Source organism: Squalius cephalus (assembly GCF_949319135.1).
Source record: "Squalius cephalus genome assembly, chromosome: 9".
Lineage (NCBI taxonomy): Eukaryota > Metazoa > Chordata > Actinopteri > Cypriniformes > Leuciscidae > Squalius > Squalius cephalus.
The window spans coordinates 7,003,252-7,031,119 of record NC_137130.1 but is presented as its reverse complement, the minus strand read 5'-3'; the positions used below and the strand labels follow the sequence as shown (position 1 = coordinate 7,031,119).

The window sequence follows — 27,868 nt, the reverse complement described above, 5'->3', positions numbered from 1 at the left end:
AATTTGTGACCCTGCTGTGGACACTGACCAGTGTAAGTGTGGCAGTAGCTGTTATAGAAAAGAGAATGTATGAACCCCACCAGAGAGACTATGAGTTTAAACACTTTTTCGCCACCGCCTCCACACCCACCCCTCCCTTTATATGACTTTGCCCTGACCTTGTGGTCTGGAGAGAAATGACCAATCTATGAGTGTCCTCTGACACATCATGCCTGTAAGGGCATCATTCTGCTGACAAAGACCTTGTCATAACTGTCTCTCTGCATCTGCAATTTTTTTTGTCCTATAGCAAACGTATTGGTTATGCATTAGGTCATGCTCGTCTCTTTATTGAACCCTGGGTGACCTTCGCTTGCGTGCGGTGGAAATTCAGCCGTCTTGAGCGCGTGCGGTGTCACCCGTGTTGCAGTGCAGGATAAACTTACAGGCTCCTGTTGCACTGCTGACAGTGAATTACAGTTCCTGCTGGATTCCTCCTAATGATGCAGGAACGGCTCTGGGATGGAACTTCCTCCTTCTGAAAGGCCTAATTGTTTGGAGCTTGTTAGGCAGAAAGCGTCTGCATTAGTAATGTGCGAATCTGAATGAAGAATATTGTATCCCTGTTTTACAGTTCCTGGTTTAGAAAGTGCCAATTATGCAGAAATATGGGCTTCAGCGATGATGGTTTAATTGCTGTATTGAGTGTGTGAGTCTGGGGAAAAACAGTGGCTTTGTGCTAGGCTATATGATAAGCAGGCGTGTTGTAGAGCATACAAGTTCTCATGAGATATGGATGCCTAATTCATTTACAAGATATTATTTATACTATTAGGTGTAAGTTGGTTTTAATTGTGGATGCAAATGTTTAGATTGTCAAAGGTCAGTGCTAAAACCTTTTTTCCAAAAGTAAATGCTCACCTATGTAGTGTGCATTTAGATTAGTAGGCTACTTAACTAAATTAAGAATGTATGTACTTAAAATTTTAGCTAGTACAATTAATGGATTTTTTGAACAATGTTTATATAACGGTATATTGTGAATATATCTGTGAACCCCAGATTTTTTATTGATATGGTATTATTTGTAAGTTAATTTAAAATAGGGATTGCACTGATGTGGAAGTGTTAATATTAATTAAAAAAAATATTTATACAAATGTTTTGTACCTGTCCATTTTCATATTGGTTATGGTTATTGGTTAATATAATTATTTTTTTTACTCTACACTAATATACAACTGCTTCCAATATTAGCATAATCTTAACCATGCTGAATTAATTACTTATTTAATATTAGATGAAACCAATATGATCACCAATATTTTGTGCACACTTAATTTTGATTGATTTTTTTTATTTTCTAGATTTAGTTGTAAGTTTGTTTTACTGTACTTGCATAGAAATTTTGGCCCGGCGTGGGCCCAAATGTAAGCTTATGTACACTACAATAAAAAGTAAAAGGCAATTGAAACTTTGAATTTGGTGGGAAATTAGATATTATTTGGTTTACAATATTTGAATGTTCAAGAGGGTTAGTTATACGTTGATTTCAATTCATCTTTAAGTGTAAATCTTCATCAGTTGTAAATGCTAAAAATATGGTTTCTCTGTATCATATATTTGAGGATATAAATGTGTTTTCCAAGTGAAAAGATGTGAGGGCCCATGGTAAAAATGATGGGCTCCTTTGATCTAGATGACAGCTGGTCAGTATTTATGCAGGACAGAAGTTCAGCCCTTTTCTTCTCTTCTCCTACAGCCCAAAAACAGCCTTGTCTAGTAAGCCCCACGTCTCCTCCGTTTAACAAAGGCCTCCGTGGACGAGCTGTGTAATGTTGTGTTTAGCTGTAGTAATTTAAAGCTGATAAACCGAGCAGACGTTTCAGGCTCGGTGGAGAGGAGCTGCAGAGGAGTTTACGAGCGCAAGCTCTCGAATGGTCTTGGTGGTGGAGAATGTTCAAGCCCCGGGGGGAGCTGGAGCGTTTCGGTCCCTGTCTCTGTGAATCAGCCCCATCGCCCAGAAACCTGACCACATCTGGCACCGTTTCCACTACTGAATCCCCGTGCAACATGTAGGGGCCTATGATTTTTTTTTATTTTTTTTTTTACCAAATTCCATTTTAATCTTTCTTGATTCCATTTTAATAGTTAAATAAAATTTCAGTAAGCAAAAATCATGTCTAATTATTGGAATAATGAAACTTATATAATTTAACAACAACAACAACAAAAAAACACTGTTTAGGGCTTTCCCCCCCAAATTCTGTTTTATTTTATTCGAATAGTTCTGGATTGAGTTTTAATGGTTTAATTACATTTTAATAATAATAATAATAATAAAAACATGTTTGATCAATTGAATACTTTTTTTTATTATTTATTAAAATGTATTTTAACTTTTATTATTATAATTACTACTACTACTACTTTGAGAAGAACATTCTGCAGTAAAATAGTAATATATTTCAACCAATTTCTTCAAGTTAAACTGAACTTTTTATTTTGGCATGTTGTCGTTAAGACCTTTCCGTATCGGTTTAAATTATATGACGATAGTTACAGTTTTATATTTTTTGTATACTTTTATATTTCATTTATATTTATTTTGGTTTATACATCAAATTTGCCATATTCCATGACATTCTGTGTTATACTGTAAATTACATTTTTATGACTGGATTCAGTGATTCCGTCCGTGTTTTCCGCTTCGCAGAAATCACAGAGCCCAACAGCATCGCAAAAGGCCAAAGACGAGGAAAAATAATGCCCTTCTTATCTCCCTAGAGCTGCACCGTAATGCTTGTTTGCTTTGCGCTTTGTAATGTGTCCTTGAGGGACGTGTCCCTAGTGTGGCGGCCGCTGGACCGCTCGTCTCTCGGTGGGAGGTTTGTGTCAGACTGCAGTCTGAGGGGATTTAGCTATTCTAAGCCTTCTCAACAATTGTGTTTCTGACACGAGCGTGCTTTAGTTTACAGGGATGGCGGAGAGCGCGGCTTTAATCCAGCGCAATACAGTGTGTCTTTCCTGCTGACGTCTCCAGTCTTGCGAGCAGCTGCGGACCCCGAGACCTCTTCCGCAGATTTTCTTCTTTGTGCGCTGAGCTGTGTATAATTATTTCAAAGCAAGCCAGTTTATTTTCCTTTCCTGCTTTTTGCTGCGTTTTGCAGTCATTTTCTACCCTTCGTGCTCGCTCTGGTCGGCCCGAGGGCCTGCACGTTCCTACTGTTTATCTGAGTGATGCGGTTCGCGATTGGGGAAACGGTCACACTGGCGGCTTGGATGCTGTGTGTTTGTTCAAGCTTCTGCTAAGACTCTCTGTCTTTGTCTCACTGTAAGAAATCACACGTTGAAACGCTGCACCCGCTGGGCTGCCGAGTGGACTCCCCCGATCTGCTTGCACACAGATCAATGGCGTTTTAGTCTTGTGCAAAGATCTCACTTCTCCGTAATAGTAGAAATGGGCCGCCTGCTGCTGCTGGGAGTTTGTTTATGATGAGTGGCCAGAAATTGGATCAACATGTATCTGTTTTGTTGATGTCAGGACATCGGTCCAATTTCTGGCTAATGTAAATGCCACAATTTAACAATGAGAATACAGTTTGCTCACAGTAAAAGTTGTGAATTTTAGTGACACATTTTTGTCCGTTTTGAAATGTTGCCTCAAATTGAACCAAGGAGAAATTGCTACATAACACTCTCTAAGGGTGTTCACAAAAAAATATCAGTCTCAAACCTCTTTCAGTTGAGTAAAATTCAGTTTTCTTTGCGTTCACATTTGTGACCACAAAACCAGTCTTATGGGTATTTTTTTTTAAATTGAGATTTATACATCATCTGAAAGCTGAATGCATAATCTTTCCATTGATGTATGGTTTGTAAGGATAGGACAATATTTGGCCGAGATACAACTATCTGAAAATCTGGAATCTGAGGGTGCAAAAAAATCGAAATATTGAGAAAATCGCCTTTAAAGTTGTCCATTTCTATTGGCGATAGTGCTGCATCCACTCACAAAAATAAATGTTTTATATATTTAAGGTGGGAAATTTACAAAATATCTTCATGGAACATGATCTTTACTTAATATCCTAATGATTTTTGGCATAAAAGAAAAATCGATAATTTTGACCCGTACAATGTTTTGTTGGCTATTGCCACAAATATACCTGTGCGACTTAAGACTGGTTTTGTGAAGTTGTTTCATACAGAAGTGAAATTTATAAACAATCATGCTTTTACTTTAAGACTAGTCTAATTTAAAGGCCTCTGATTCGCTACATCATTCATGTCTCTCACTGGTTCCAATGCTCAGCCTTGCAAAAAGAAAAGCGTGACACCATGTGAGTTGACCAGAATGGAATGCTGTAGTTAAACCTTTTAGCCATAATCGTAATCTCGATCATTTATTCGATTAATTGTGCTGCCCTATAAACCATAAATATTCTGCATTACTCCCTAGTGATTCACCACCGTGGCTTTCCAAATAGCTTTAATTAAACAACCTGCATGGAATTAAGTTCATAACTCAATGTGACGCATGCAAAATAAAGAACTAACTCTGAATTGCAACCTCTAATTAAATGACAAAAATATTTATTTGTTGTTTATGTCTGGGTGCTTTATCGTGCATAGATTGTCCCTGCAGTTACTGCTGTTATTTCCATTAGTCATGTAAGTCCTCTGTGTTTGTGAACCAGAAAGAGAGGGAGTCCACTTCTTTATTTATTTATTTATTTATTTATTTATTTCATGTTGAAATTACATTGAGATGCTGCCGATTGCATGATGATTACTTTGAAAAGATGATGATTTTATTGCTGAGGTTAATGGGAAACCGTGTCAGCCAGGAGCTCAGGACTGCGTCAGCACGGTTCTTGAAGGATCTCTGAAAGGGTTTGTCAGCTAAATATAGGGCGCCGTAGCGCAGAATGCTACTGGGATTCCCTGGCATTTGATTTTGTCTGCTCACAGAGCCTAGGACATCTCAGATGAGAAATGATTACGGCACTGCGTATCTGGAGGTTGTCATTCCTACTGCAGTTTTTCACTAATGCATTATTCTATCATATGTTACGTCATTTGAGCTGTTTTTCTGAGCTGGACAAGGAAACAACTGCATGTTTGAACGTTTCAATATTTTTGAAAAATGCCTATCCGTAGTCCTGACCTTAAAACATGTTCAGGTTCTCTCAGTCAGGTACATAACAGCCATTAAATAGCACATATTAAAGGGTTTCATTTAGCCTGGCTGCAATGTTTAGAAGAAAAAAAAGCAGTCGGTCAAAAAATAATTTCATTTAAATTTATTTACAAATTTATAACAACTTTTTTTTGTTAAAATTTAAATTATATTTATATATAATTAAAATTTTAACAAAAAAAGTTGTTATAAATTTGTAAATAATGCTATTATTTGTAAACATTTTTGTTACAAATATTGTTATTATTTGTTACAAATTAATGTTATTATTTGTAAATAATATATTTTTTTTTTTACATTTTACTTAAAATATTATTATTATTATTATTATTATTATTATTATTATTATTATTATTATTATTATTATTATTATTTACCAGATCAGCATAGAATAATTTCTGAAGGATCATGTGACACTGAAGACTGGAGTAATGATGCTGAAAATTCAACTTTGATCACAGGAATAAATTACATTTTAAAATATATAACAATAAAAAGGTTCTTTTTTAATTGAAATAATATACAAAAATATTGCTTTTTTACTGTACTTTGCATCAAACAGATGCAACCTTGGTGAACATAAGCTTCTTTCAAAAACATAAAAAAAAAAATTAATTATTCCAAACCTTTAAATGCTAGCTATAGTGTAATACACTATTTTATTATTTTTCAGTTTAAAAAATAACTTCTGTCCATTTGATTTAAAACAGTTTTTCAATATATAAATCATTTTTTACAGTCATTTTAAAAATGATAAAAAAAAAAAAAAAAAGAGTAAAATGACAACTGGAAGGCCAAGCAGAAGCTTCTGCCAAACGGTTGCGTTGGCAACAAGCAAGCTCTCTGCACCGATCCTATTATAACTAATGCTTGCTTACCAACGTCAGTCTGTCAGCAAGTCCTGTAGGACTCCTGGGTGAACGTCATGTCGTGTAATTCATATTCATGAGTCAGGCTGTGTAATTTTATAATGTGTCCCCCAGCTTTTCTCTCCTGCTTTGGACGACTCTCAAGTACCCGCTTCAGTGCAAAAGAGGAGTGTTTAGTGACCCTGATGAAATGAGGGCTGCAAAAATGTTCTGCGTTTGCCCAGAGCACGACACGTTTTGTCACCATCTTGAAGATGTCCCGAGACCTCGTGAAGTGGAATGGATTACGTGTTGGCTGACACCCTTGAACCAAAAGACTCATTGGACTATGGCACCAAGGGGGCTCTTTCAAATGGGCCCTGGGGCCCTTTCTCACTGAAGACTGGAGGCCAGACTATCTCAGGCTGCCCTTTATTCCATATCCAATCAAACCAGATTCAGTCTTCTGCCATTTTTTGATGTTTGGCTGCTGGAGAACCAGAATGAGCATCATCCAAATAGATGGCTGATTTGGGCCTGCCGCTTCCAAAAGCAATTAAAGAGTTGGCGTAATAACAGACCCCCTTCCCGCCTGGAAGGCTGAAGCTGTCAGATCAAATCGCAATGAATGCATAATTGCGAATTTAAATACCATTTGCAGTAGACTGAAAGCTAAAATTATCCCATTTGTCCCATGGATTTTTCCATTTATTCATTCCATACTCAAGTATACAGCCTAGAGGTGTGGTAAAGCCCCATCATGCATGCAGTATGGTTAAATTTGGGCTGACATCTGTGTTCGTCACTGTTCTTTCTGTGTCACACCCGGACCCCTTCTGCCAAGGTCTTTTTGCACCGGAGCTCAAGTCCTATGCTCGCTCGATACTTGTTGCATGGCTGAAACCAAATCAAATCAACAATATTGTTTTCCTCTTTTTTGTTGTTCGGCTGGGTAGTGAATTATTCACTGTGGATAATTCATGAAAAAAGCTTGCTGCCTTATTTTGTTGGCTATGAACTGTTATTGTTTTGACTGTGGAACAGAAAGGCCCTGATGGGCTTGGAAAGTTTAGCCTTACTCTACACAACTGTATATTGGAAGCAATTGACCGTTCGCAAAACCCCGCCCTAGAACGGTCCTCGTCCAATCCTAGCTCAGCAACAGTAACTAAGGAGAAGGACCTTCCGTCAAACATTGCGATTTCAGCAAGATGGTGAAACGATGCGCCTATGGCACCTGCAAGTCTGACACCAGGTACCCCAAAAGTTTAGAGGGAGGGGTTGTTTTTTTCGCCTTTCCAAAGCCCAAGACCCAAGCGGGAAGATGCCGACAATGGATTAAGCAGTGTGGGAGACCTCACTCACAGCTAAATGCCTCGAAGATTAATAAGCATAGCCTACATATGTCTGCTCTAATGTAAGCAAAGCTAGCGAGCTAACTTAGCATATCAATTATCAATAAGTAGTTTAAGTAGCTAATAGGGGTGTAACGATACACGTATTCGTATTGAACGGTTCGTTGGACCATTTTTCCTGCCGACCAAAATTTAGTTATTTCAAATGTAGGCGCGTTGCGCGTGGCAAGCGCGCTCATAATGTAAGAGACGCCGGCGCGACCACAACATTGCCCAACATCAAATGGCAAACGTAATGCAAGCGGAACGAAACTGCTCTTTATTGTGTGGTTGAAGGACCGTTTATCAGTTTGAACCAAAGCAGCACGAGCCGATCTTGATCAAGCGACACTGTTACTACACAGCGATAAGAGATCCAGTAAAGAAAGCATTTGAATTCGCCACAGAAGTAACAACATCGCTGCGAGATCTAAAGTTAGTGTGAAACATTCACATTTCGGATCAAACAGCGTTGACGTGGAAACCAGGAAGAAACATTGTGGCATGAATGAACTATCCAGTGTCCACAGATCAGCAACATTCACCATGGATTTACTCCAAAACCAATCACTATACCGATAGGTATGGAGCTCAACCCAGCCATGGCTATGTGTCTGGTTCTCAATTGTTTGACGGGCGTAGTAACAATAACTAGGGGGCGTGGCTTTTGCGAACGGTCAATTGTGAGGACATGCTAGACGCCATGTTTTGCTTTTGAGACATGCTATTAGTAGACCTCAGAGGGTTACGTTAATGCGCAATGCATTGATCCTGATCTCTAGATATCTGCACTGATGTCAGCCTTTAAAAAAACACTGTAGTAAACTCTGCTTCCAGTGTGAACAGCCTGAAGCTATCTGCATACCGCTTCTGGGTAAAATATTCTCTTGGATTCTGCTAGGAATGAAAACTCTTAATTTTGACAGGCCTAAAGTGCTGTGTCTGAGACAACAAAAACTGTTTATCCAGCACTGACTCTGTTCTCTGCTCACTCTCTTCTCACATGCTTTCTCATCCATTGAGATGAATATTAGTGTTCCTTTCCATGCTGTTGGGTTTCTGGCTTTCCAGAAATCTATCGCTCAGAGTCTCAGAGTGGTTTCTATCCATGTGTGTGTGTATATGTCTGTGTTAGGACAGATGCGAGCGTTGTAAGTGCTGTCAGGTTCCTCTGCTGGTCTCGGCACTTTCTGTAATTCATGACCAGGGTCTTGTGATGAAGGAGAGACACTTGACAGAAAGGCTTTCCCTGCAACCCTAAATCACCAGCTCATATGAATAAAGGCCTGTACACACACACACACACACACACACTTGGAGCCTCAGTCTGGGTCCTGGCCCACAGGCAAGGGATTGTGGGTGTAAAGACACTGGAGGAGTTGTAAAAGTCAGCTGTTGAGGGGAGTGGAAGCCCTCGTCTAATTCCCTGTACAGTTTTAGCGCTTGTAAAAGCCTGTTCTTCGCTGACGGAGTATAGACAGACCCATATCATAGAAATCATACAACTGATGCGGTTTCATTTCATGAGTGTGTCTTATCTACTTTATTAAACATGACCCACTCACAGTCCTTTTTATATTTAGGGCATCTGGGAAAGGTTTGGTGATAAAATAAACATTTGCAAATAATTAATTATCTCAAAATCATCTATTCGGTTTGTTTGCCACTCAGATTCTCACGTTTTTCAAATAAATAAATACAATTAAAAAATTATACCGGTATATGTTTTGGAATAATACAGTTTTGGAATTAATAATAATTTTGGAATATTATTATTGCTATTATTATTTTATTATTTTTTTAAAGAAATCTCTTATTCTCACCAAGGCTGCAATTATTTGATAATAATTAAAATGTCTTCAGTGTCACTTGATCCTTCAGTATGCTGATTTTGTGCTCAAACTTGTTTTGTTTTTTTTAAATAAATGTTGAAAACATTTTGAGTTTTATGGAAACATTGTGCAATTTTTTTGCTGAATAGTAAGTGTAAAAGAACAACATTTATTTAAATATAACATTATTTATGTCTTCACTGTCACTTTTGATCAGTTTAATGCATGCTTGTTTACAAAATTGTAAATTTCTTTCAACCCAAGTTTTTAAAATATATTTTTATATATTGAGTGCTGCCTGTCCACTTGTCCTGTACTGAACATACATAAGATAATTAAAGGTGTTCTAAGCGATGTCACATGTTTTTTAGGCCTAAACATTTTTTTGTCACATACAGCAAACATCTCCTCACTATCTGCTAGCTATCTGTCCCCTGAACACACTGTAAAAAAAACGTGGTCTCTGTAGACAGCCCAGGCTCCACAAACGGCAAGAAAAACAAACTGGCCCAGCCTGGACCACGAAACATAACAAACAGTGTTCCAGCCAATAACCGACAAGAATGATTTGGGGGTGGGGGTAGGGGGGTTAGTGCACATGAAGGGGGGTGTGTGGAGTCGAGGAGAGAGAAGCATGGAGAGGGAAGTTAGCTAGAGGAGAGATGTCCTAGACCAGGACTAACATTAGAATTATATTCTCTTGAATTTTGATATGGCCGACACACGACCAAAGAGATGAAGTTCCGATGAACACATAGCAAAGAAGAGGGAAAAGGAATGCGCGAAGTCCCGAATTTACATCGGAAAAGCCTGTTTCAGGAAGCACGGAAGGGAGGGGGAGGGGACGGGATGAGGAGGAGGGAGGGTCGAACTAGGCGTTGACTTTGAACATCAACAAGAAGTGACGTCACCCAACATCGCTTAGAGCACCTTTAATAATTATTAGTTATTTGGCCATTTTATTGGTTGATAAATGTTCCCAAGGGAACACTACTTAAAATATTTCAGAAAAAAAAATTGGTTGTAAGGTTGTTTTGTTTTAAAATGCATTACATATGTGTGTTGCATGCACATTTGGACATGTTGACTTTAATGTCCTTGGGCCAGCAGCATTTACAAACGGGCACAAGTCTTGTTTTGAAGGACCGCTCTCTCTTTTACTGCAGTTCCAACACCGCAGAATCATTAAATCTTTCAACCGGCTCTGCTGATGTACGGATCCCTCAAACCTAATATTTGCTTAAGGTCATGAAGAGACTTTAATAATTAATGCTTATGCTTAGTAAATATTTTTTCACCCCCCTCAAGACCGTGTGAAGATCAGCATGTGGTGATGACTTTCAATTACGAGCTGCATTTCTTCGGGCAAATGTCTTTGGGCTCGGACAGACTTTCTTCGAAACCCTTTGGAGTTGATGTGTCAGAGATGAAGTGGGCGTTGGTTAATTAGTCAGCCAATGAGCTGAGGCGCTGGAGCGAGTGCCATTTTGAGAAGCAGCTCTTTCAGCGGACTGTGGCGGCTGTCAGTTGCACTGATGCTGATAGTTGTGATTGATAGTTTAGTCCGAGTTATTTGTCAGCCTCCATCCCTAGAATGTGACATTTTGGTATTTGGTTTTTCTAATGCTGTTGAAGCATGAAGATAAGTGGGCTTCATTCTTTGCCTGCTGTTGGATTGATGCTCTTTTCAATCAACCAATTTAAAATCTGCGTCAGTTGTCGTTTGCAAACTATTTTACTTCCCTAATCTGACACATTTTGGAGTCACAAATTAATTTTGTTTTATATAATATAATATAATTTAATTTGATTAAATTCTTTTAATTTTGTTACGTCCCTGAATTTTATTCAGTTGAGCAGGAGCATGATTAATTCATAGGCATTTTTAAAAATATATATATTTTCCCAGCAGTCACTGCCAAATTAATGCCCATGAATCTAAATGTCAAATTTATTTTTTTTTAGCTGTGCAAAGACTGACTAAAACTTTTCACCTCTAGTTCAGGACACCCAGTGCCTTTTCAGTTCACTCCATCCATGCGTCAGACGTATTCAGAAATCACTGACAACTTTTCATGCACATTATTTTTTAATTTATATTAAGTCTATATTTTAGGAATCTCTTTATTACAAGAAAATAAAAAATAAATCATGCTTCATAGTTGTTGGAATATTCCTGACACTTTCCACAAATAGTACTTTTTTTTTTATTTACCCTTAAATGCTGCTTTGTATTGATGCATTTACATCTGGCATAGTTTTTCTTATAGTTACTTTGTCAAATTTATGTTAATTAATAGTTTATCAAACACCTTTACACCAAATGTTATGTATTTTAATTGGCGACTCTTTACAATAAGGTCTCATTTGTTAACATTATCAGTTAACTAACACAAACTAAGAGTGATCAATATATTTCTTACAACTTTTATTAATTTTTTTTAATGTTAGGATATAGAAATAGTTGTTCATTGTTTGTTTGATTTTAAAAATATATATTAATGATTGTTGTAAAAATATTGTTCATGTTAACTAATGTAGTTAACTAATGATGTTGTAAAGTGTTACCATTTAATTAATTTATAAATTTTATTTTGATTTTAAACACAATCATTGGTGATCTCTAATTGGTTGAAATCAACTCTGGATTTTAGAGGTTAAATGGAGTCGATACCCATAATGCACTTGGCCCAGCCTTTACTTACATTATTTCTTGTATTATTATTATTATTATTAGTGTTTGATCTGATCTTCTGCTGTCAGAAGATGTGAAAGATGAAACGAGTAGCGTACATTTGAGATTTGAGAGTGTGTGTCTGAGAGCTGTGGAGAGAGGCATGTTTTCTGCACTATGCTGAATGGATGTTGATGTGTCTTGAGGGAAAACAAGCTTTTGAGCGCTGGCTGATTGCTCACAATATGCACATTTTCTAATTGATATTAATTGATTTAATGATCTATGCGTTTACACTCAGGGTTTTCCGTGTTCCAGTTTTGATTTAGACTTTTGATTCGGGAATCGTCATTTCAACTAAACAGTCATTGTTGCCATTTTTGTTCAAAATGCTACAAGTAGAGTAAAGGCCAATTCCCACTGAACCAACAGATGCCGACCAATGCAGACAGTCATCAGATTACAGTGCATCACTTCTCAGGCAATCCAAGACCCGACATACGCCGATTCAAGATGTTTGATCGGCGACACCAGACGCCGACAGGTGTAACACACTGATCCGACGAAATGTTGGATGCCGTCTGTCAGTGCAGTGTGAATTGGCCTTGTGAAATGGCTTGTTTTTCACTAAATACACAAGATATATACCAATTAAAAAAAGTCTTGGCAACAAACAGAAATATTTATCTCTCTCTAAATCATTAATGCAGTGTTTCCAAAACTGGGGGTTCGTGAAGGAAAACTGTTCATGAGTTGATGAAAAGGTAATATAATGAATCATACAAAATAAAAATAAAAATAAAAAATTGCAATAAATATTTTTTAATCAATCAAAATGAAAGCTACCCAAAAAATGTTATATTTTGTTTACCTTTACCTGCATGTAATGTGACCAATAACTGACATTAGAGAACTGTGAACATGTGAATCATTCTTGAAATATTAACAATAATATTGTGTCAAAAGGGGTTTGGTTGAAAAAAAAAAAAAAAAACCTTTTGGGTTTTGCAAAAATGCAATCTATGTAAACGTGATGTGTTTGACAGTTGCGTTGCTGCGTCCCATGAATGACGACATATTATAAACATGCGGTGCTCAAGATAAAAGAAGTTCAACTTTCAAAAAACATGTTTGAAGCAGCAGAATATGACCTTTGTGGCATTTGTGCCTTTGTTCATATGGACATCAGACTGCTAAATAGGGTTTGTGTTTTTCAGCAATAATGTACGTTGCACATTGTCTAAAAAGGTTTGTTTATTATTTATTCAAGTTTTATTTATTTAGGATATTATTATTTTTTAATTACAATTCCATTGTCTAAATATTCTTAGAATTAAATTTTTTTTTTAAATTTTTTTTTATTTAAAATCACTTGTGTTATGATGCTGTTATATTACAATCAGTGGCATAAAATGGTCATAAAATGACACTAATATTGTTTGTCACAAATACAATTCTAGTATTTTTGGGACAATATATCGCCCAACAAAAAGTACTTATCACAGACCTACTGCTGTAATGCTTTTCTTGCACTCTCTGTAGCATTTTTCACAGTTTGTGTAACTAACTGTAACTTTTTTTTTCTCGTTTTAAGGAAATTATTTTCTGTGTCAGTGAATATTATACCACAAATACTTTTCATAAAGCTTAACTTTGTTGAAGTTCAAATATTTCTTTATTAATAAGTCATGCTTGTTTATTTCTGTACAGATTTTGCCACACATTGAATTAGTGTTTTATTTGATCATGGTGTTTGTACATGATTGATTGTTGTTCACTGCTGACTGTGGCATGTTATCAGTCACATGATCAAAATAATAATGTGAATAATAAATGATATGGCTCTGCTCTGACGTGGGATTGCACACTGTGAATAAACCCCAGTGTTTCCTCAAGGTCACGTCTGTCTCTCAGTGAGGAGGGTGTCGAGGTAATGAAGGATGAGAGCAAGTTTCAGGCCTGTCACTTGCCCTGCTGAACCGTTGCTCTATTGCCGCTACATCTTGATCTTGTCCATGCTTTTCTATGCCTTGCAAACTTAAGGCTGGCCCACACTATAAGATTTTTAAAAACTTGTCAGATTTTCAAAACGTGAGAGACCACAAACAACATGCTGATAAAAAAAAAAAAAAATCATGTATTTAACAGTTTTGTTCCTATACCAAGACAGATTCCCTTCAGAAACAGTTCCCTTCTCTCGCGGTCAAACATGACTTTAGAGTAAACAAACATGGTGGATGACAGGCACGAAATTGTCATGATAGTGTTTGGACTGTTTTTTACAGAACATTACATTACAGAGGACAAGTCAGCAATATCCATCTTTGTCTTTTGTTGTTTGATTAACATTGACACACATTGAAGCAGTAATTTTAGGCTGCTGTCACTTTAAGACCGAATTCTGGATCCAATATACTTTTACACGCATTTTCTATCTCGACTGTTTATTCGCTTAAGACATAACCGACTGTTACAAGGATACTCACCAAAATGGCATTTTGACATTTGTGTGTAGACTATTTGACCGGTTTGGTGTGAACCGCACTGTAGGCTATAATTTGCATATTCATGTTCAGCTCCGTCTCGGAGTGTGTGCACAGAAAGCCGCCTGGGGAACAGTGTATCTTTCTTAATGCGCTTTTAATGACACTCTTTATTATAAAACACATCCTGCAGTACTAAATTCCTCTAGGTAACTGATTGAGTGGTCAACATATATTTATTTGGGAAATGTGCAAGGACTGATATGTGGGACATTTATTTATTTTTTTGTGTTTTTTTTTTTTTTGGAATGACAAGTAAAAATGCTGACATGCTGCACGGCCAATGTAAATCTGGACTACAGGCCCCGACGGGGCTAGCACACACACACACACACACACACACACACACACACACACACACACACACACACACACACACACACACACACACACACACACACACACACACACACACACACACACACACACACACACACACACACACACACACACACACACACACACATATACAACCTTACTGCCCTGTCATATTTATCTTCTCTTCCACTTCTTCTCTTCTCCTCTCCCTCTCTTGGACACTCTCATCAGTTTCTCATTCAGCTTTTTTCCTCTGTCCATATGAAGTGCATTTATCCTCTGGGATTGGGGAGGGAAGCTGTCACAGGGTGAAATGCTTCGGCAAATGCAGCGTTCCATGTCAGGAAATGCGCAACTCCAGGGTTAAGTGTGTGTGTGTGTGGCTTCTGAAGCCAACTATGTGTCACCCATTTATGCCGCTTTCAATAGGTTAAAACGCGCTACTACTTTATAATTTATCCTGAATGAAAATCATGTGTGTTTATTCAAGCGAAACCGCTTGGCATGCAAATCCAGAAATGCGAAGTGCAAATGTTTCCAGAGAACAATCAGGCTTTTGTGTGCTTTGGCCTGCATTTTTCAGGACATTGCGTTAGCTATTTCTGCCGCGGCGCTGGAAGAGAGCAGTCAGTCAATATTTAATTTCATGTTTTATTGAGATCAATACAACATATTGACATCTCAGAGAGATTTTGTCTGTTGAATGACTCACAGGTGGAGGCTCAATAGACGCTCCGTGCCGTTTGAAGGAGACCGAGCACGATTGACTGGACCCAAAGTCGTTTAATAAACCGTCCTTCATCTGGCTTTACTTTAGTATGACTGGGGATGGTTTTCACTCGGCCAAGTCGATGGAATTAAGTTCTGCCATCGTGGACTGATAAAGTAAAGCAATAAGCCACGAGAGCCGTGGTAAAAAGACCGTAACGCAGGGCCTCGAGTGGCTCATTGCTGCTCAGTTTTATAAAAGCACACTGATGTTCAAAGACACTGATGTTCAATGAAGACTTGCCATAATAAATGGAATAAACAATTCTTCTGAAAAATAATATATGAAATAAATATATGAACAATATAAAAATACATATTCTATATAAAAAAATATATATTTTAAAGGGGTGGTTGATTATGATTTCACTTTTCTAACTTTAGTTAGTGTGTAATGTTGCTGTTTGAGCATAAACAACATCTGCAAAGTTACAACGCTCAAAGTTTAAAGCAAACAGAGATATTTTATTTGAAAGAAATCGCTTTTTAAGGACTACAACAAACGGCTGGTACACGACATTCCTCCCGGGTTAGTGACATCACCAACCCTAAATTTTACATAAACCCGCCCCCAGAACACGATTTATAGATTATCAAGACAGAATATGCTAATCAATGACTAGAAGATAACTACATACGCTACATAAATTCATCAACAAACTATTCAGAAACGTCCTGTTGCTTCTACATGTTGTCACCTCTTCTTGAGTCTCTCCATCATTGTCTGAATCCGGTTTGAACATAAGGCTAAAAGTTTTTGAAATTTTCAGTGCATGTGTGTGTGAGGTAAAAGCACACAAGCTGTTGAAGCTCCGCCCTCTGTGCCGGGAGCAGCAGCTCATTTGCATTTAAAGGGACAGACACAAAAACGGTGCGTTTTTGCTCACCCTCAAAAAGTGACAATTTTAAAATGCTATATAAAAATATCTGTGGGGTATTTTGAGCTAAAACTTCACATACACACACTGGGGACATCAGAGACTTATTTTACATCTTGTGAAAAGGGCATTATACCACCCCTTTAAAATGTCATTTATTCCTGTTATGTCAAAGCTAAATTTTCTGCATGATTACTCCAGTTTTTAGCATCACATGATCCTTCAGAATTAATTCTAATACATTTCTTTGATGAATGAATAGAAAGTTCAAAAGATCTGCATTTATTTAAAACAGAAATGTTTTGTAACTGATCAAAAGTAACAGGGAAAAAAACCCTTTTTTTAATCTGTTACTTTTGAGCAATGTAATTCATCCTTTCAGAATAAAAGTATTAATTTAAAAAAAATCTTACTACCCCAAACATTTGGATAGTTATTTGTTTTATTTTTCAATTTCTTTTAAACAAAATGGTTGACTGATATTATTTAATATTATGTACTATTTTGTGTAAATATATTAAAACACTAATATTTGTGTGTGTGTATATAGCTAGTTAGTTAGTGTATGTACATAAAATAAATAAAATATGTATTATAAATAACTAACACATATACATGGATTAAAAAGTAATATAGATTTGTAATCCTGTAATGCCCATTCACTCTCTCAAATGTTTTTCAGCTGTCTGGTTTGCCGTCTAGTCTCTCATAGACGAGACCAGAAGATATTTATATACATCCTCAGACACTCAAATTACAGTGAGTAAAAAAAGTCATGACGGTTTTGATGGGTTCATCAGAAGTTTAATTTTCCCAAGCTCTGTCCTCCTGACCTTAAAATAGGAGTCACGGCCTCAGTTTGTTCATTACAGTCCATTGTGCCTGTCTCCATCCCCTTCCTTTTCCGTGCTTCACAGGTTTAGTATAGAAGCCTCCATAAGTGTCATGGCCGCCCGTCTCCGTTTGTGGGTCATTATGGAAGAAGTTGCTTTTGGTAATGGCTGTCCTGTCTGACGTGTTATGGAGCGTTTCACAGACGTAATCCCTGACGGGAAATGGATGTGGATATAGTAACAGCCCGTGCTTCTCTGCATTAAGGATCTCTCTTCTTTGCATCCCGAAGGGGGATGGGGAAACGGAGCACTGTCCTGGTTTTGAGCAGATTGCTGGCTTGCGGCAGCACTGACGTCTTTAACTGTGGATTGTGGTGGGATGATGGACTTTCTGGGCACAGGGAGGGCAGGGTCTGTCTTGAATGAGCTGCTGTTGTTTCCCTTGGATCTTATTTCTTTCACTTAAATATGATTCATAGGAATGATCATAGTCAGTGACATGATAACAATGATGGATGCTTCAAAGTAGGATATGGCAATTATATTGAATATTTGCAACGTAAAATGAAACCACATAGTGCGTGTCATTTGACTAGTTTGTCAGTCTTTACTTGTTTCATGGTTACAATGTATGTTGTTTAAATTTAGTTTAAATAAGTGTCCCTAGCTTTTAGCATCTGTAGTTAAAAATGTTAGAGTTGGTCATTTCATTCAGTTCGTTTCAGTGATTTGGTTCAAGCTATCTGTTTAAACTCTTTCTTCGCCATATGACGGACATTTTCGTCATTTATGAGACAACACTTCCCTGCCATTGACGGAAAATTCCGTCTTTCCGTGTTTTCACTGTTACACGGTAGGGGGCGCTATTACACGTCTTCTGAAAGAGTACTGAATCTCCCGATCAAAACACACGCGAAGAAGCAGCAAAAACAAGTGATAGCAGTATTATAAAATTGCCTAAACATCGAATTAAAATCAAATTTTTCCAGAGGTCAGAACAAAACCAATATACATTTAAAGCCTATAAAAACAAAGAATAAATAAAATCTATAAAAGCAACTGAAACAATACAGTTAAATATATAAATAATGTTTAAGGTCGCACGTCATCTATTTGTGGTCATTCTTTACCCTCATATTATTCTCACACTTTGGCTTTTCTGACCGACATAATTCAGCATTGTCAGTGATAAGTCGCTGTGTGACTTCACCAATTCTTGTGTTTTTTTTAGTCGGCTATAAGAGGGCAGCTATAGATTTTTCTTTCCTTTCGTATTTCACTTTTTATTTTTTATTTTGTTCTTTTTTTCTTTTCTTTTAGTTCTTTTGTTAGTCGATCGAACTAAATCAGTGCAGGAAATGTTTTTTTTTCTCCAACTGTTTCCTGAAAACATGACCTCCATGTGAGCGCCTGTAGACTGCACAGAGCGGATCCATGTGGAAGACTGGACTGAGAGGATCCAGATCATCTCTATAGTCACGTCTGTTGCCTGCACTCCCAGTGCGTCAGTAGATCAGCTCCAGATTACGCCGATGCTTTTCATTTATTCTAAGACGCATGAATGCGCCATGCTGAAATAGCAAATATTCCTTCAGGCGCCCAGGATGCAACATAAGTGAATCGGTGTGTGAGAGGGGGTTGGCTGTTGTTTGCAGCACTAGTACACACGCTATCAACAACGACAGCACACCTCTGCAATCCATTTACAACACTGGACCCAATCGATCCTGCTTCTGTGTTGGATTTTGGTCGTTCAGTGGGGAAGGCTACCAGATTACACCCTGAATTCATCGTATCTGCTGATGTCACTGGATGGGAAGAGCTGGCTGGACAGCGAGACTGCAGTAATGTCCATCATTGGGACTGCCCGAAAGGTCTCCGTGAGCACGCTAGCCTTAACATTGCAGTCAAGCCCCGGGTTGGAGAATCAACAGAGTTGCAGGTGTCTAATGATGGCCTCTCAGTTGAAGAGATGTAATCTCTCACATGTAAATAAGACCTATTTCTCATTCAGATGGTTTGTGTTTGTGAGCATTTCTGTTGTGTTGAGTCACTGGTATCAGTCTGAAAGTCCAACAGAGATTAAATAGCCTAAATTGGTGTTATTATTGTATCACAGTCTAATTTGCATAAAGCTAAGAAAATGTAATGACTTCTGGCCAAAATGTCAATGAATCTCAGCGTTGTGGTGCATTTTTAGATGTCTTAAGCACTCTTCAACTGATGCTCGTTACATATTGAAGTGTGGGGTGATTTCAAATAAGTATCAATCTGATACGTTAATGCTTAGCTTTAATATCAAGTTTGTTTGTTGTTTTTATTCTAGTATTTTACTTTTAATTACTTATTTAGTAGTTGTTTATTAGAAATATTTTTATGAAATAATTTATATGGCTGCCCTTAAAGGTGCATTGCGCAAGTCTCTGAGTTTTTGCAGAACTATGCCCCCTCTGGCGACAAGCGAAACTGCAACCAGAGGTGTGCACGCTCATGGACCACACGCATGTGTCTTTGTCTTACGTGGAGTTTGCGTTGGGGTTTGGAATGGACTACAAGCCGGTCTCTTTGAATCCATCTTCTACTTTTGTCGCTCGAGTTGTCTTCGCTGATACGGAGAATGGTGGCGAATACACAAACCTTCCAGACATAGCCAGGTGAGCGTGAACACGCATGACGTCACGCCCAGTCTCAAATTCCGTCCCGAATCCCTCTTATTTATTTTACTGTACAGGATTATAGAGGCAATCGCAGTGATCAGAGAAGGGCTCATTCAGCCCATCAGGCAATTGTTTAAGCATGTATGGGTTAGAAAAACGGGTATTTTTAACATGAAATGTTGCGCAATGCACCTTTTAATAGTCGACCAAATTTTAATTAGTCTGTTAGTCGTTAATAAAAAGGTTTATCATTTGAAACATGTTAGTAGCTGCTTAATGTTAGCCACTTTTTACATGGCCGCTCACTCTTACATGTGTTAACCTAGGTAAATGTGTGCTATTAGGCACTAAATTAGTATTGATAGATAAGATAGGTTTAGTATTTCTCTTTAATGTATAACAATGTTAGCAATGTTACTTATAATATTCTTTCTCAGCCCTGAAACTCAAGCCATTTAAGTAAATTAACATCATAAACGTGCAACTAGTCCACCAGTGACTTACATGAACGACTACTAGTCGTCCTTCTACGACTAGAAAGTTTTAGTCTGGGGCAGCCATAAATTTATATTTATTTTTTTATAATGATAATTTATATTTTAATACATTTTATATCATAATTTAACAATTAGTAGTGGCAGCAGTAGAAATAAGTTTCTTTCTGTCCTCGTTTTGTAAATAATGTTATTTATTTACTTATTTATTCATTGATTTAATGCTGTTATGTAGAACAAGTATTTTACGACATTATTGTTTGATAGGTGCCTTTATTGTTTGATAAAGTAGGCGTAAACATTATTGTGCCTATGTTTGAAGTTTCCATTGGCAAGCCTTGTTAAATGGCTCCTTTGAAACACACTGCATTGTGGTCATTACAGATAATGCACTAGAATTGCTTGTAATGTTTTCATAATGTAACTGATCCTTAGCAATATGTAATTTTCAGCCACTATGAAAGGAGGGATTAAGACTGACTGCCTGTCTTGGTAGGGTTCATTCAAAATGCCATGCTTAACGTAATTGCACGTTATCGAGCAAAAGAACCATAGAAGAAACGCTATTCCTCTGCCATCTTTTTTTTTTTTTTTTTTTTTTTTCCTTAAAGAGAGTAATCCGTCATATTCAAACAAAACGCCAGTGTTTCATTTCAGTCGTTTCCATTTCACAGTTGGACGCTTACTGGCCTGTTGTCTGCAAATGGGAAGCCTGGCTAATCACTTTTTTTCGGTACAACTGATGTCAAGAGTCCTGGGCAGGGAGCTGACTGATTTCTTTTTGTACCTCAGTGTGCTGGCTGGATTTATTTATTTTATTTATTTGTTTATTTATTTATTGCTGTTTATTTGTTTGTTTACTTTATTGTGGTTATTTGTATTTATTTATTGTTTTATTTATTTGTTTTATTTGATTTTACGTAACTATTGATTATTTTAAATACCTTTTTTATTATTTTTTTAATTTTTATTTATTTATTTATTTATTTATTGTTTATTGTAATTGTTTGCTTTTATTTACCTGTTATTTGTATTTTAATAAGTTTTTTTTTTTTTTTTTTTTTTTTTTTTTGTTAGTAGTAGTAGTAGTAGTAGTAGTAGTAGTAGTAGTAGTAGTAGTAGTAGTAGTAGTAGTAGTAGTAGTAGTAGTAGTAGTAGTAGTAGTAGTAGTAGTAGTAGTAGTAGTAGTAGTAGTAGTAGTAGTAGTAGTAGTAGTAGTAGTAGTAGTAGTAGTAGTAGTAGTAGTAGTTGTAGTAGTAGTTTAGTAATATATTTCTAAACCAGGGTGAAGCTTAAAGGAATAGTTCACCCAAAAATGAAAATTATCCCATAATTTACTCGCCCTCAAGCCATTCTAGGTGTATAGGAGGGTGACCTCTGACCTGACATAGGACATAGCTCATCTTCTCTTATATCAAAATCCTCAGACATTTTACAGGTTTTAGACGATTTGCGACGATTGTTATGTTGCGACCAGTGTTTTGTTTTGCTCTCTGCACTTCCACATTCATCAATTTTCACCTAAGCTTAAGCTATGCCTACGTCATACGTGGGATCAGAGGTCACCCTTCTGTTGGAGATTGACCTTCGCGTACGGCCGTTGCCGGAAGCCAGTGATTCTAGTTTATAAAGTTTTAAATATGGATATTTTTCTTACAGAAACCCATCGCTTCACTTAATGCATTTATTAACCCACTGGAGTGGTATGGTATTTTATTTGGTTTCTTTTTAATAAATCCCTTCAGGTCCCTTTAAAGACTTTGTCTTGTTAAATCAGATTGATGTTTACTTCAGTGTGAAGCTTGTCATATCTTTTTTTTCTCGGTGGTACATTATCGCTCCCCCTGCTGATTAACAGTTTCAAACTTTTCGTCTGAGCCAACTTGGGTGACGAAACTGTTACTTGAGCCTCCCCAAAATAGAGACCGCATGGAGCGAGATGAATTTTAATCAAGCCCATGCTCAATTAGACGGCAGAAACGGCCGCCTCGGCATGAATATAAAATTGCCCTCAGACTCGTAGTTCATCTACTACAACAATCAAAATTGATCTTCCTCATTACCAGAGGTTCAGGCACGGATCAAAGGCTTGATGCTTCTCAAACAGCCATCAACGCTCATTGAATCCAGAGCCGTTGTCCCCGCAGCCATGATGTCATTGATTCTCAATTCCATCAGGGTGAAAAAGAAAAAGAGCAATCCATTAGCGGCATGCAGAGGGGCCGTCTCCGTCTGACTGAAATGTAGTTTTGACAGAGCGAGATCCTAAACTGGCCCCCTGGCCCCGGGCCTGCGGCTCAGGGAAAATTGAGTGCACTCCTGCAGAATTCAATATGACATGCTGGAAATAATGGGCTCCTGTCGCACAGATATCCATCATGACAGACCATGGACCCTTGTAGACATTCAGCTGCAATAAATAATAAATCATGTTTGGACGATATTAATAAGGTCACTTGAGAGGTGGCCATTGATTTGGTGACACCACAGTTTTTCTAGCAGGAGTAGTGCTGACGTGTTTGAGGGATGCTACGGAGAAAATATCAGATTTTCTTTCAGGTCTCATGCCGGGTTCAGACTACACGATATCAGCCCGGTTTTGGCACGATCTGTTTGACGTAGGGTGTCGTGGTGATTCATAAATGACAATGGGCGTCGAGTTGCAAGAATCGATCGTTTTATCTCATAGAGTGTGTCAGTGGATGACAACCGACGCCGTGTCTGCAATGATTCACTTTTTCATTAACGTTTAATAGTTTCTGTACTCCACAATTGGTTCCGTCACATCTGTGACGTTGACCAATAGGAGCACAGAAGCTCTTCCGTACACGGCTTTCAAAAATGGCCAAACGAAAGAGACGATGGTACTGGTGCTGCTAGGTGGAATTATGCATTGGAGAAAAGTTTTGTGGAGCAATGGCAACAATACGCCTGCCTTTGTTTTCTCGAAGGACTGCCAGGACAGAGTGAAAAAAAAAGATAATTGCTGGCGAATGATAGCAGAGTTGTATCAGCAACCCTTTGAGAACTGGAATTAGCATCAAGCTAACACACTACTTTGGTAGCCATTGTTTACACTCGTTACCGGAAGTCGTTAGTTCCAAGCGGCGATTGGTCGGGAAGTAACGTGTAGTCTGACCTGTTTCTTGTCCATGACACAATAAGAATTTTATGATTTAAAATCGCATAACACAGTGGCATTATTGTAACACACAAAAATATTGTGCAGTCTAAACCCAGCATTAGGTGCTTTGAAACTGATGAATAGTTGTTACCTTAAAGGGTTAAAACAATTCTCCCAATTACAGTGATTGGGGCCTTGAGCTTTCAAACTAAAAATATGCAAAAGGTATCAATGTACTATGTAAATAGTTCGTACGATCTATTTTTAAAGCAATGAAAATATGAAAAAAAGATTAAAAGTAATATGAAATTTTATTTTCTTATTTTTCAAGCAACATAAAATGCAAAAAATTTTTTTATTTCAAGTCTTATGAACCCATACTTTGTTACAAACAGATCAAATTTTAAGCCTTTATTGACAAATCATTGAGTCCATGAATCAGATTAGTGTGATTTATGAAAGAATAATTCAGAAATGGTTTGAGAACATCATCAAAAAGAAACAAAATCCAAAATTTTGGAAACAAAACGAAATTTTGCTCGTTGTAAATTTACTGACATTTTACTTCACCTCTACCTTTCCATGTAAGAGAGTCATTTGGTTTTGGGCGAGTAATTTTTGGGGAGTGTTTTTGGGTCGCTGTGCCTTTAAATAGATAATTAGCAGATTGAGGCAAAGTAAAGTTGTTTAAATGCAAATGATCAACAGTGTTTGTGTTTAATGAGGATTTTGATGGTGATCTCTTCACAGTGCCACATGAGAGAGTGCAGTAATTGTGTGGGCTGTTTTAGTATGCAGAGGCAGCGCCGCTGTGTTTCAGGCGACTGCAGTCTGCGTTTCTGCTGAGTCGGCTGCTTGTCTTAGGCGGTTTAGGACTCATTAGGCCTGTAATGTCTTAATTCTGTCCTCTCTACAAAGCCGTACTGACATCCCTAATATTTTACCTCCTGAAATGCATCACACAATTGATGCCTGTTGGGTTAATAACCTAATTGACTGACATTGACCCTTTTTTCGTTGCTAGAGTTTAATTTGCTGTTGTTTTAAAGGGGTCATGACATGGTTTTTGTTTTATGTTCCCTTAGGTGCAATTATAGTATTACTATAGTTTTTTTTGGACAAAAAACTTTTACATTTTAGTGAATTATGACCTTTTCCTACCCTGTTTCTCATCCTCTGATTCAAACAGTCTGTTTTGGGGGTGTTTCCCCTTTAAGAGTTCTTATGATTGGCTAACGTCGCAATCTTCTTGTAAACAGACCCACTGGCTGCACGTCGATTGAACACCTGTGGGCGTGACAACGATGCGAAATGAGGTGTAGTTGTCTTGTGCTGGAGGCGGTCATATGCAAACGACTGTCACGTCACTTCTTACCATGGATCTCCAACGAGCTGTAATTAGAGCTTGATTAAATAAATGCTTCGTTTATAATGGGGAGGACGTCTTAAGCTATGAAACTTGCAGGAAGTTTTAATGGTACAAAGACCTCTTATATACCAAAAGATCAAGGCAAATTTGGTTTCTCATGTCATCACCCCTTTAATAATGGGCTGGAAATCACACCAGCACACCCATCGATCACATCTGGGCTTTTGGTAGCACCTATTTCGTTATTGTTTCTGGGAAAGCTGAATTTTTAAAGCGATTGCAGCGCTGAGAGTGCATTTTGACTACAGGGTTATTTATATTATCGGATATTTATTCTGTCAGGCGGGAACTAAATAACACAATCTCATGCATTCCTGTGTAACACCAGAAAATTTGCTGATTCAGTGAATGCTATAAGCAATTCATTTTTTTAGAAATGGACTTATGTTTACTGAAAATGGCTGTTTTTCTATTTTTTATGAAGCATGCAGAGTATTTCAGGACAAAACCACATTTTGTTGAGCTGATGTGAATGGCAGACGCTGTGGCTTTAGGGGCAGACTGACCACACGGGGTGAACCGAGTGTCAGTGCCGACCACAGTCAGTGATCACTGTTACTGCGGTCAAATGTCTGAAGAGGGATGTTAACAGCAGAGATTAAAGTGTCTGGGATTCATCTACTGCTGCAGTGGAGTTGAGATCTATCTATCTGTTTATCTGTCTGTCGTTTTACTGTTTCTATCTGCCTGTCTCTAAATTTTGTCTGTCTGTCGTTTTGACTGTCTGTCTATATGTCTGTCTGTCTGTTGTTTTGTCTGTCTGTCTGTCTATATGTCTGTCTATATATATATCTGTCTGTCGTTTTGTCTGTCTGTCTATATGTCTGTCTGTCTGTTGTTTTGTCTGTCTGTCTGTCTATATGTCTGTCTATATATATATCTGTCTGTTGTTTTGTCTGTCTGTCTGTCTGTCTGTCTATATGTCTGTCTATATATATATCTGTCTGTCGTTTTGTCTGTCTGTCTGTCTGTCGTTTTGTCTGTCTGTCTGTCTATATATGTCTGTCTGTCTGCCTGTCTATATATGTCTGTCTGCCTGTCTATATATGTCTGTCTGTCTGTTGTTTTGTCTGTCTGTCTATATATGTCTGTCTGTCTGTCTATTATGTCTGTCTGTCTGTTGTTTTGTCTGTCTGTCTGTCATTTTATCTCTGTCATTTTATCTGTCTGTCGTTTTATCTATCTGTCTATCTAACTGTCTGTCTGTCTGTCATTCTGTATATCTGTAACTATCAACACATGTGATTGAATTTATCTGTCCATAAGCTGAAAAATATTGATGACTTTTTAGAAATTATTGCACCAAACTTGAGAGTTGAGCAAATTTAAATACAGTCCAAGAATTCACTTTTTGTTGTATGTAATATTTGTAGCTGACATATTTGTGATCTGTGCAAGATCTCGTCTGTTTTCGTCCTTTTGGCACTCTATCTCTTATTCTTTCTCTTCGTCTGTATTGTAACTGTTCCTTGAGGAATAACCTCTAACCTGATTCCCATGCGTAACCTTACCCAGATCCTGACTGAACTCTTGGCCTCCTGCCTACACATTGTTTCTTTCCTCTACCTGAACACCCTAGAACAGATACTGCCCATAACCTGATCCAGCCTTTGTTTTCTGCTCTCAGACTCTCAAAACACATCTATTATTCACTTGCTGACAAGTATTTCAGCAGCAATCCCATGTCAGCTGCTAAACATATTCTTTCCTTCTCTTGGTTTCAACCAGCCTGGACATTGACGTTTTCACAAAAAGTTGGAGAAAAGTTGTAGAAAACCCAAGCCATCAGGCTGAGCTTTGCTGTGTTGCATTGAGGCAGAAAATAAGACCATCTTGCTTTACTTTTATTCACCTCACACTTCCACAAACCTTTTTTTTTTTGGTCATCCGCCAGTGGAAAAAAGCAGGTAATGAAAGGTATCAGATGGATGCTATGTTTGTGAAAGGAAGTATGTTTTCAGTCTACATCGGCCTTTGTCTTTCCTGAGCCGCCTAATTGAACGATGTTGTCACTCTCCTTTGGCAGGATATGCTTCCTATTTTTAGACTTCCATTTCAGGGTGGCCGTGTTGTCATCTATTTTGAAACCCCTATTGAGTTTTCTTTCCTTAGCTCTCAGGGCTGTATTTATGATAACAAAGAGGGTTAGTCTCTCTTTTGACAGCATTTCTTTACACTGCAGATGATGAGGGGTAAGCCAATTTTCACTATCAGCTAGAGTCTGAAACCCTTTGCTGGCTGCTTTGTTGGCATCTCATGCTAACAAGTCCACTGCCAGGAACTCAACCTTGACATTTATGCAATGACTTCAGTGAGATAACATTTTCAAAAACACGCCCTAGTTAATGCCACTTGAAAGATGCCACTCGCTGTTTCTTTTAGTCTTTTTCTAGATAATATTACAGTATTAATCTTTCAAGTCAACTTGACACTGTTTATATACATATGTAATCCTGTCTTATCAATGTTGTTAACAGTTTTTGCTGTCATACATTGTTTTGAGGATAAAGAACAGAACAGCATTTCTTTTTTTTAAGCATGTTTACCTCCATCATGATTTCCCAAAAAACTTTTCAGCATTAATAATAGTAAAAAATGTTTCTTGAGTATCAAATCAGCATATTACAATAAATTCTGAAGGATCATGTGACACTGAAGACTGGAGCAATGATGCTGAAAATTCAGCTTTTCATCACAGGAATAAATTACATTTTAAAATAAAGTATCATTGAACAGTTAATTTAAATTGTATTATTTCATTTTATACTGTTTTACTGCATTTTTAATATTATAATAAATGCAGCTTTGGTGAGCAAAATAGACAAAACAGTAAAAAAAATGTAATTCCTAACTTTTGACTGGTAGTTAATATATGGGTGTGTATATACAGTTTG

General features: G+C 37.5%; 1 protein-coding gene across 3 annotated transcripts in view; it reads left to right on the top strand.

Annotated features, from left to right (window-relative positions):
• The window catches only part of adarb1b (adenosine deaminase RNA specific B1b), a 146,888-nt gene that overhangs the window by 20,529 nt on the left and 98,491 nt on the right, over positions 1-27,868 (top strand). The gene's annotated exons all lie outside the window — the stretch shown is intronic.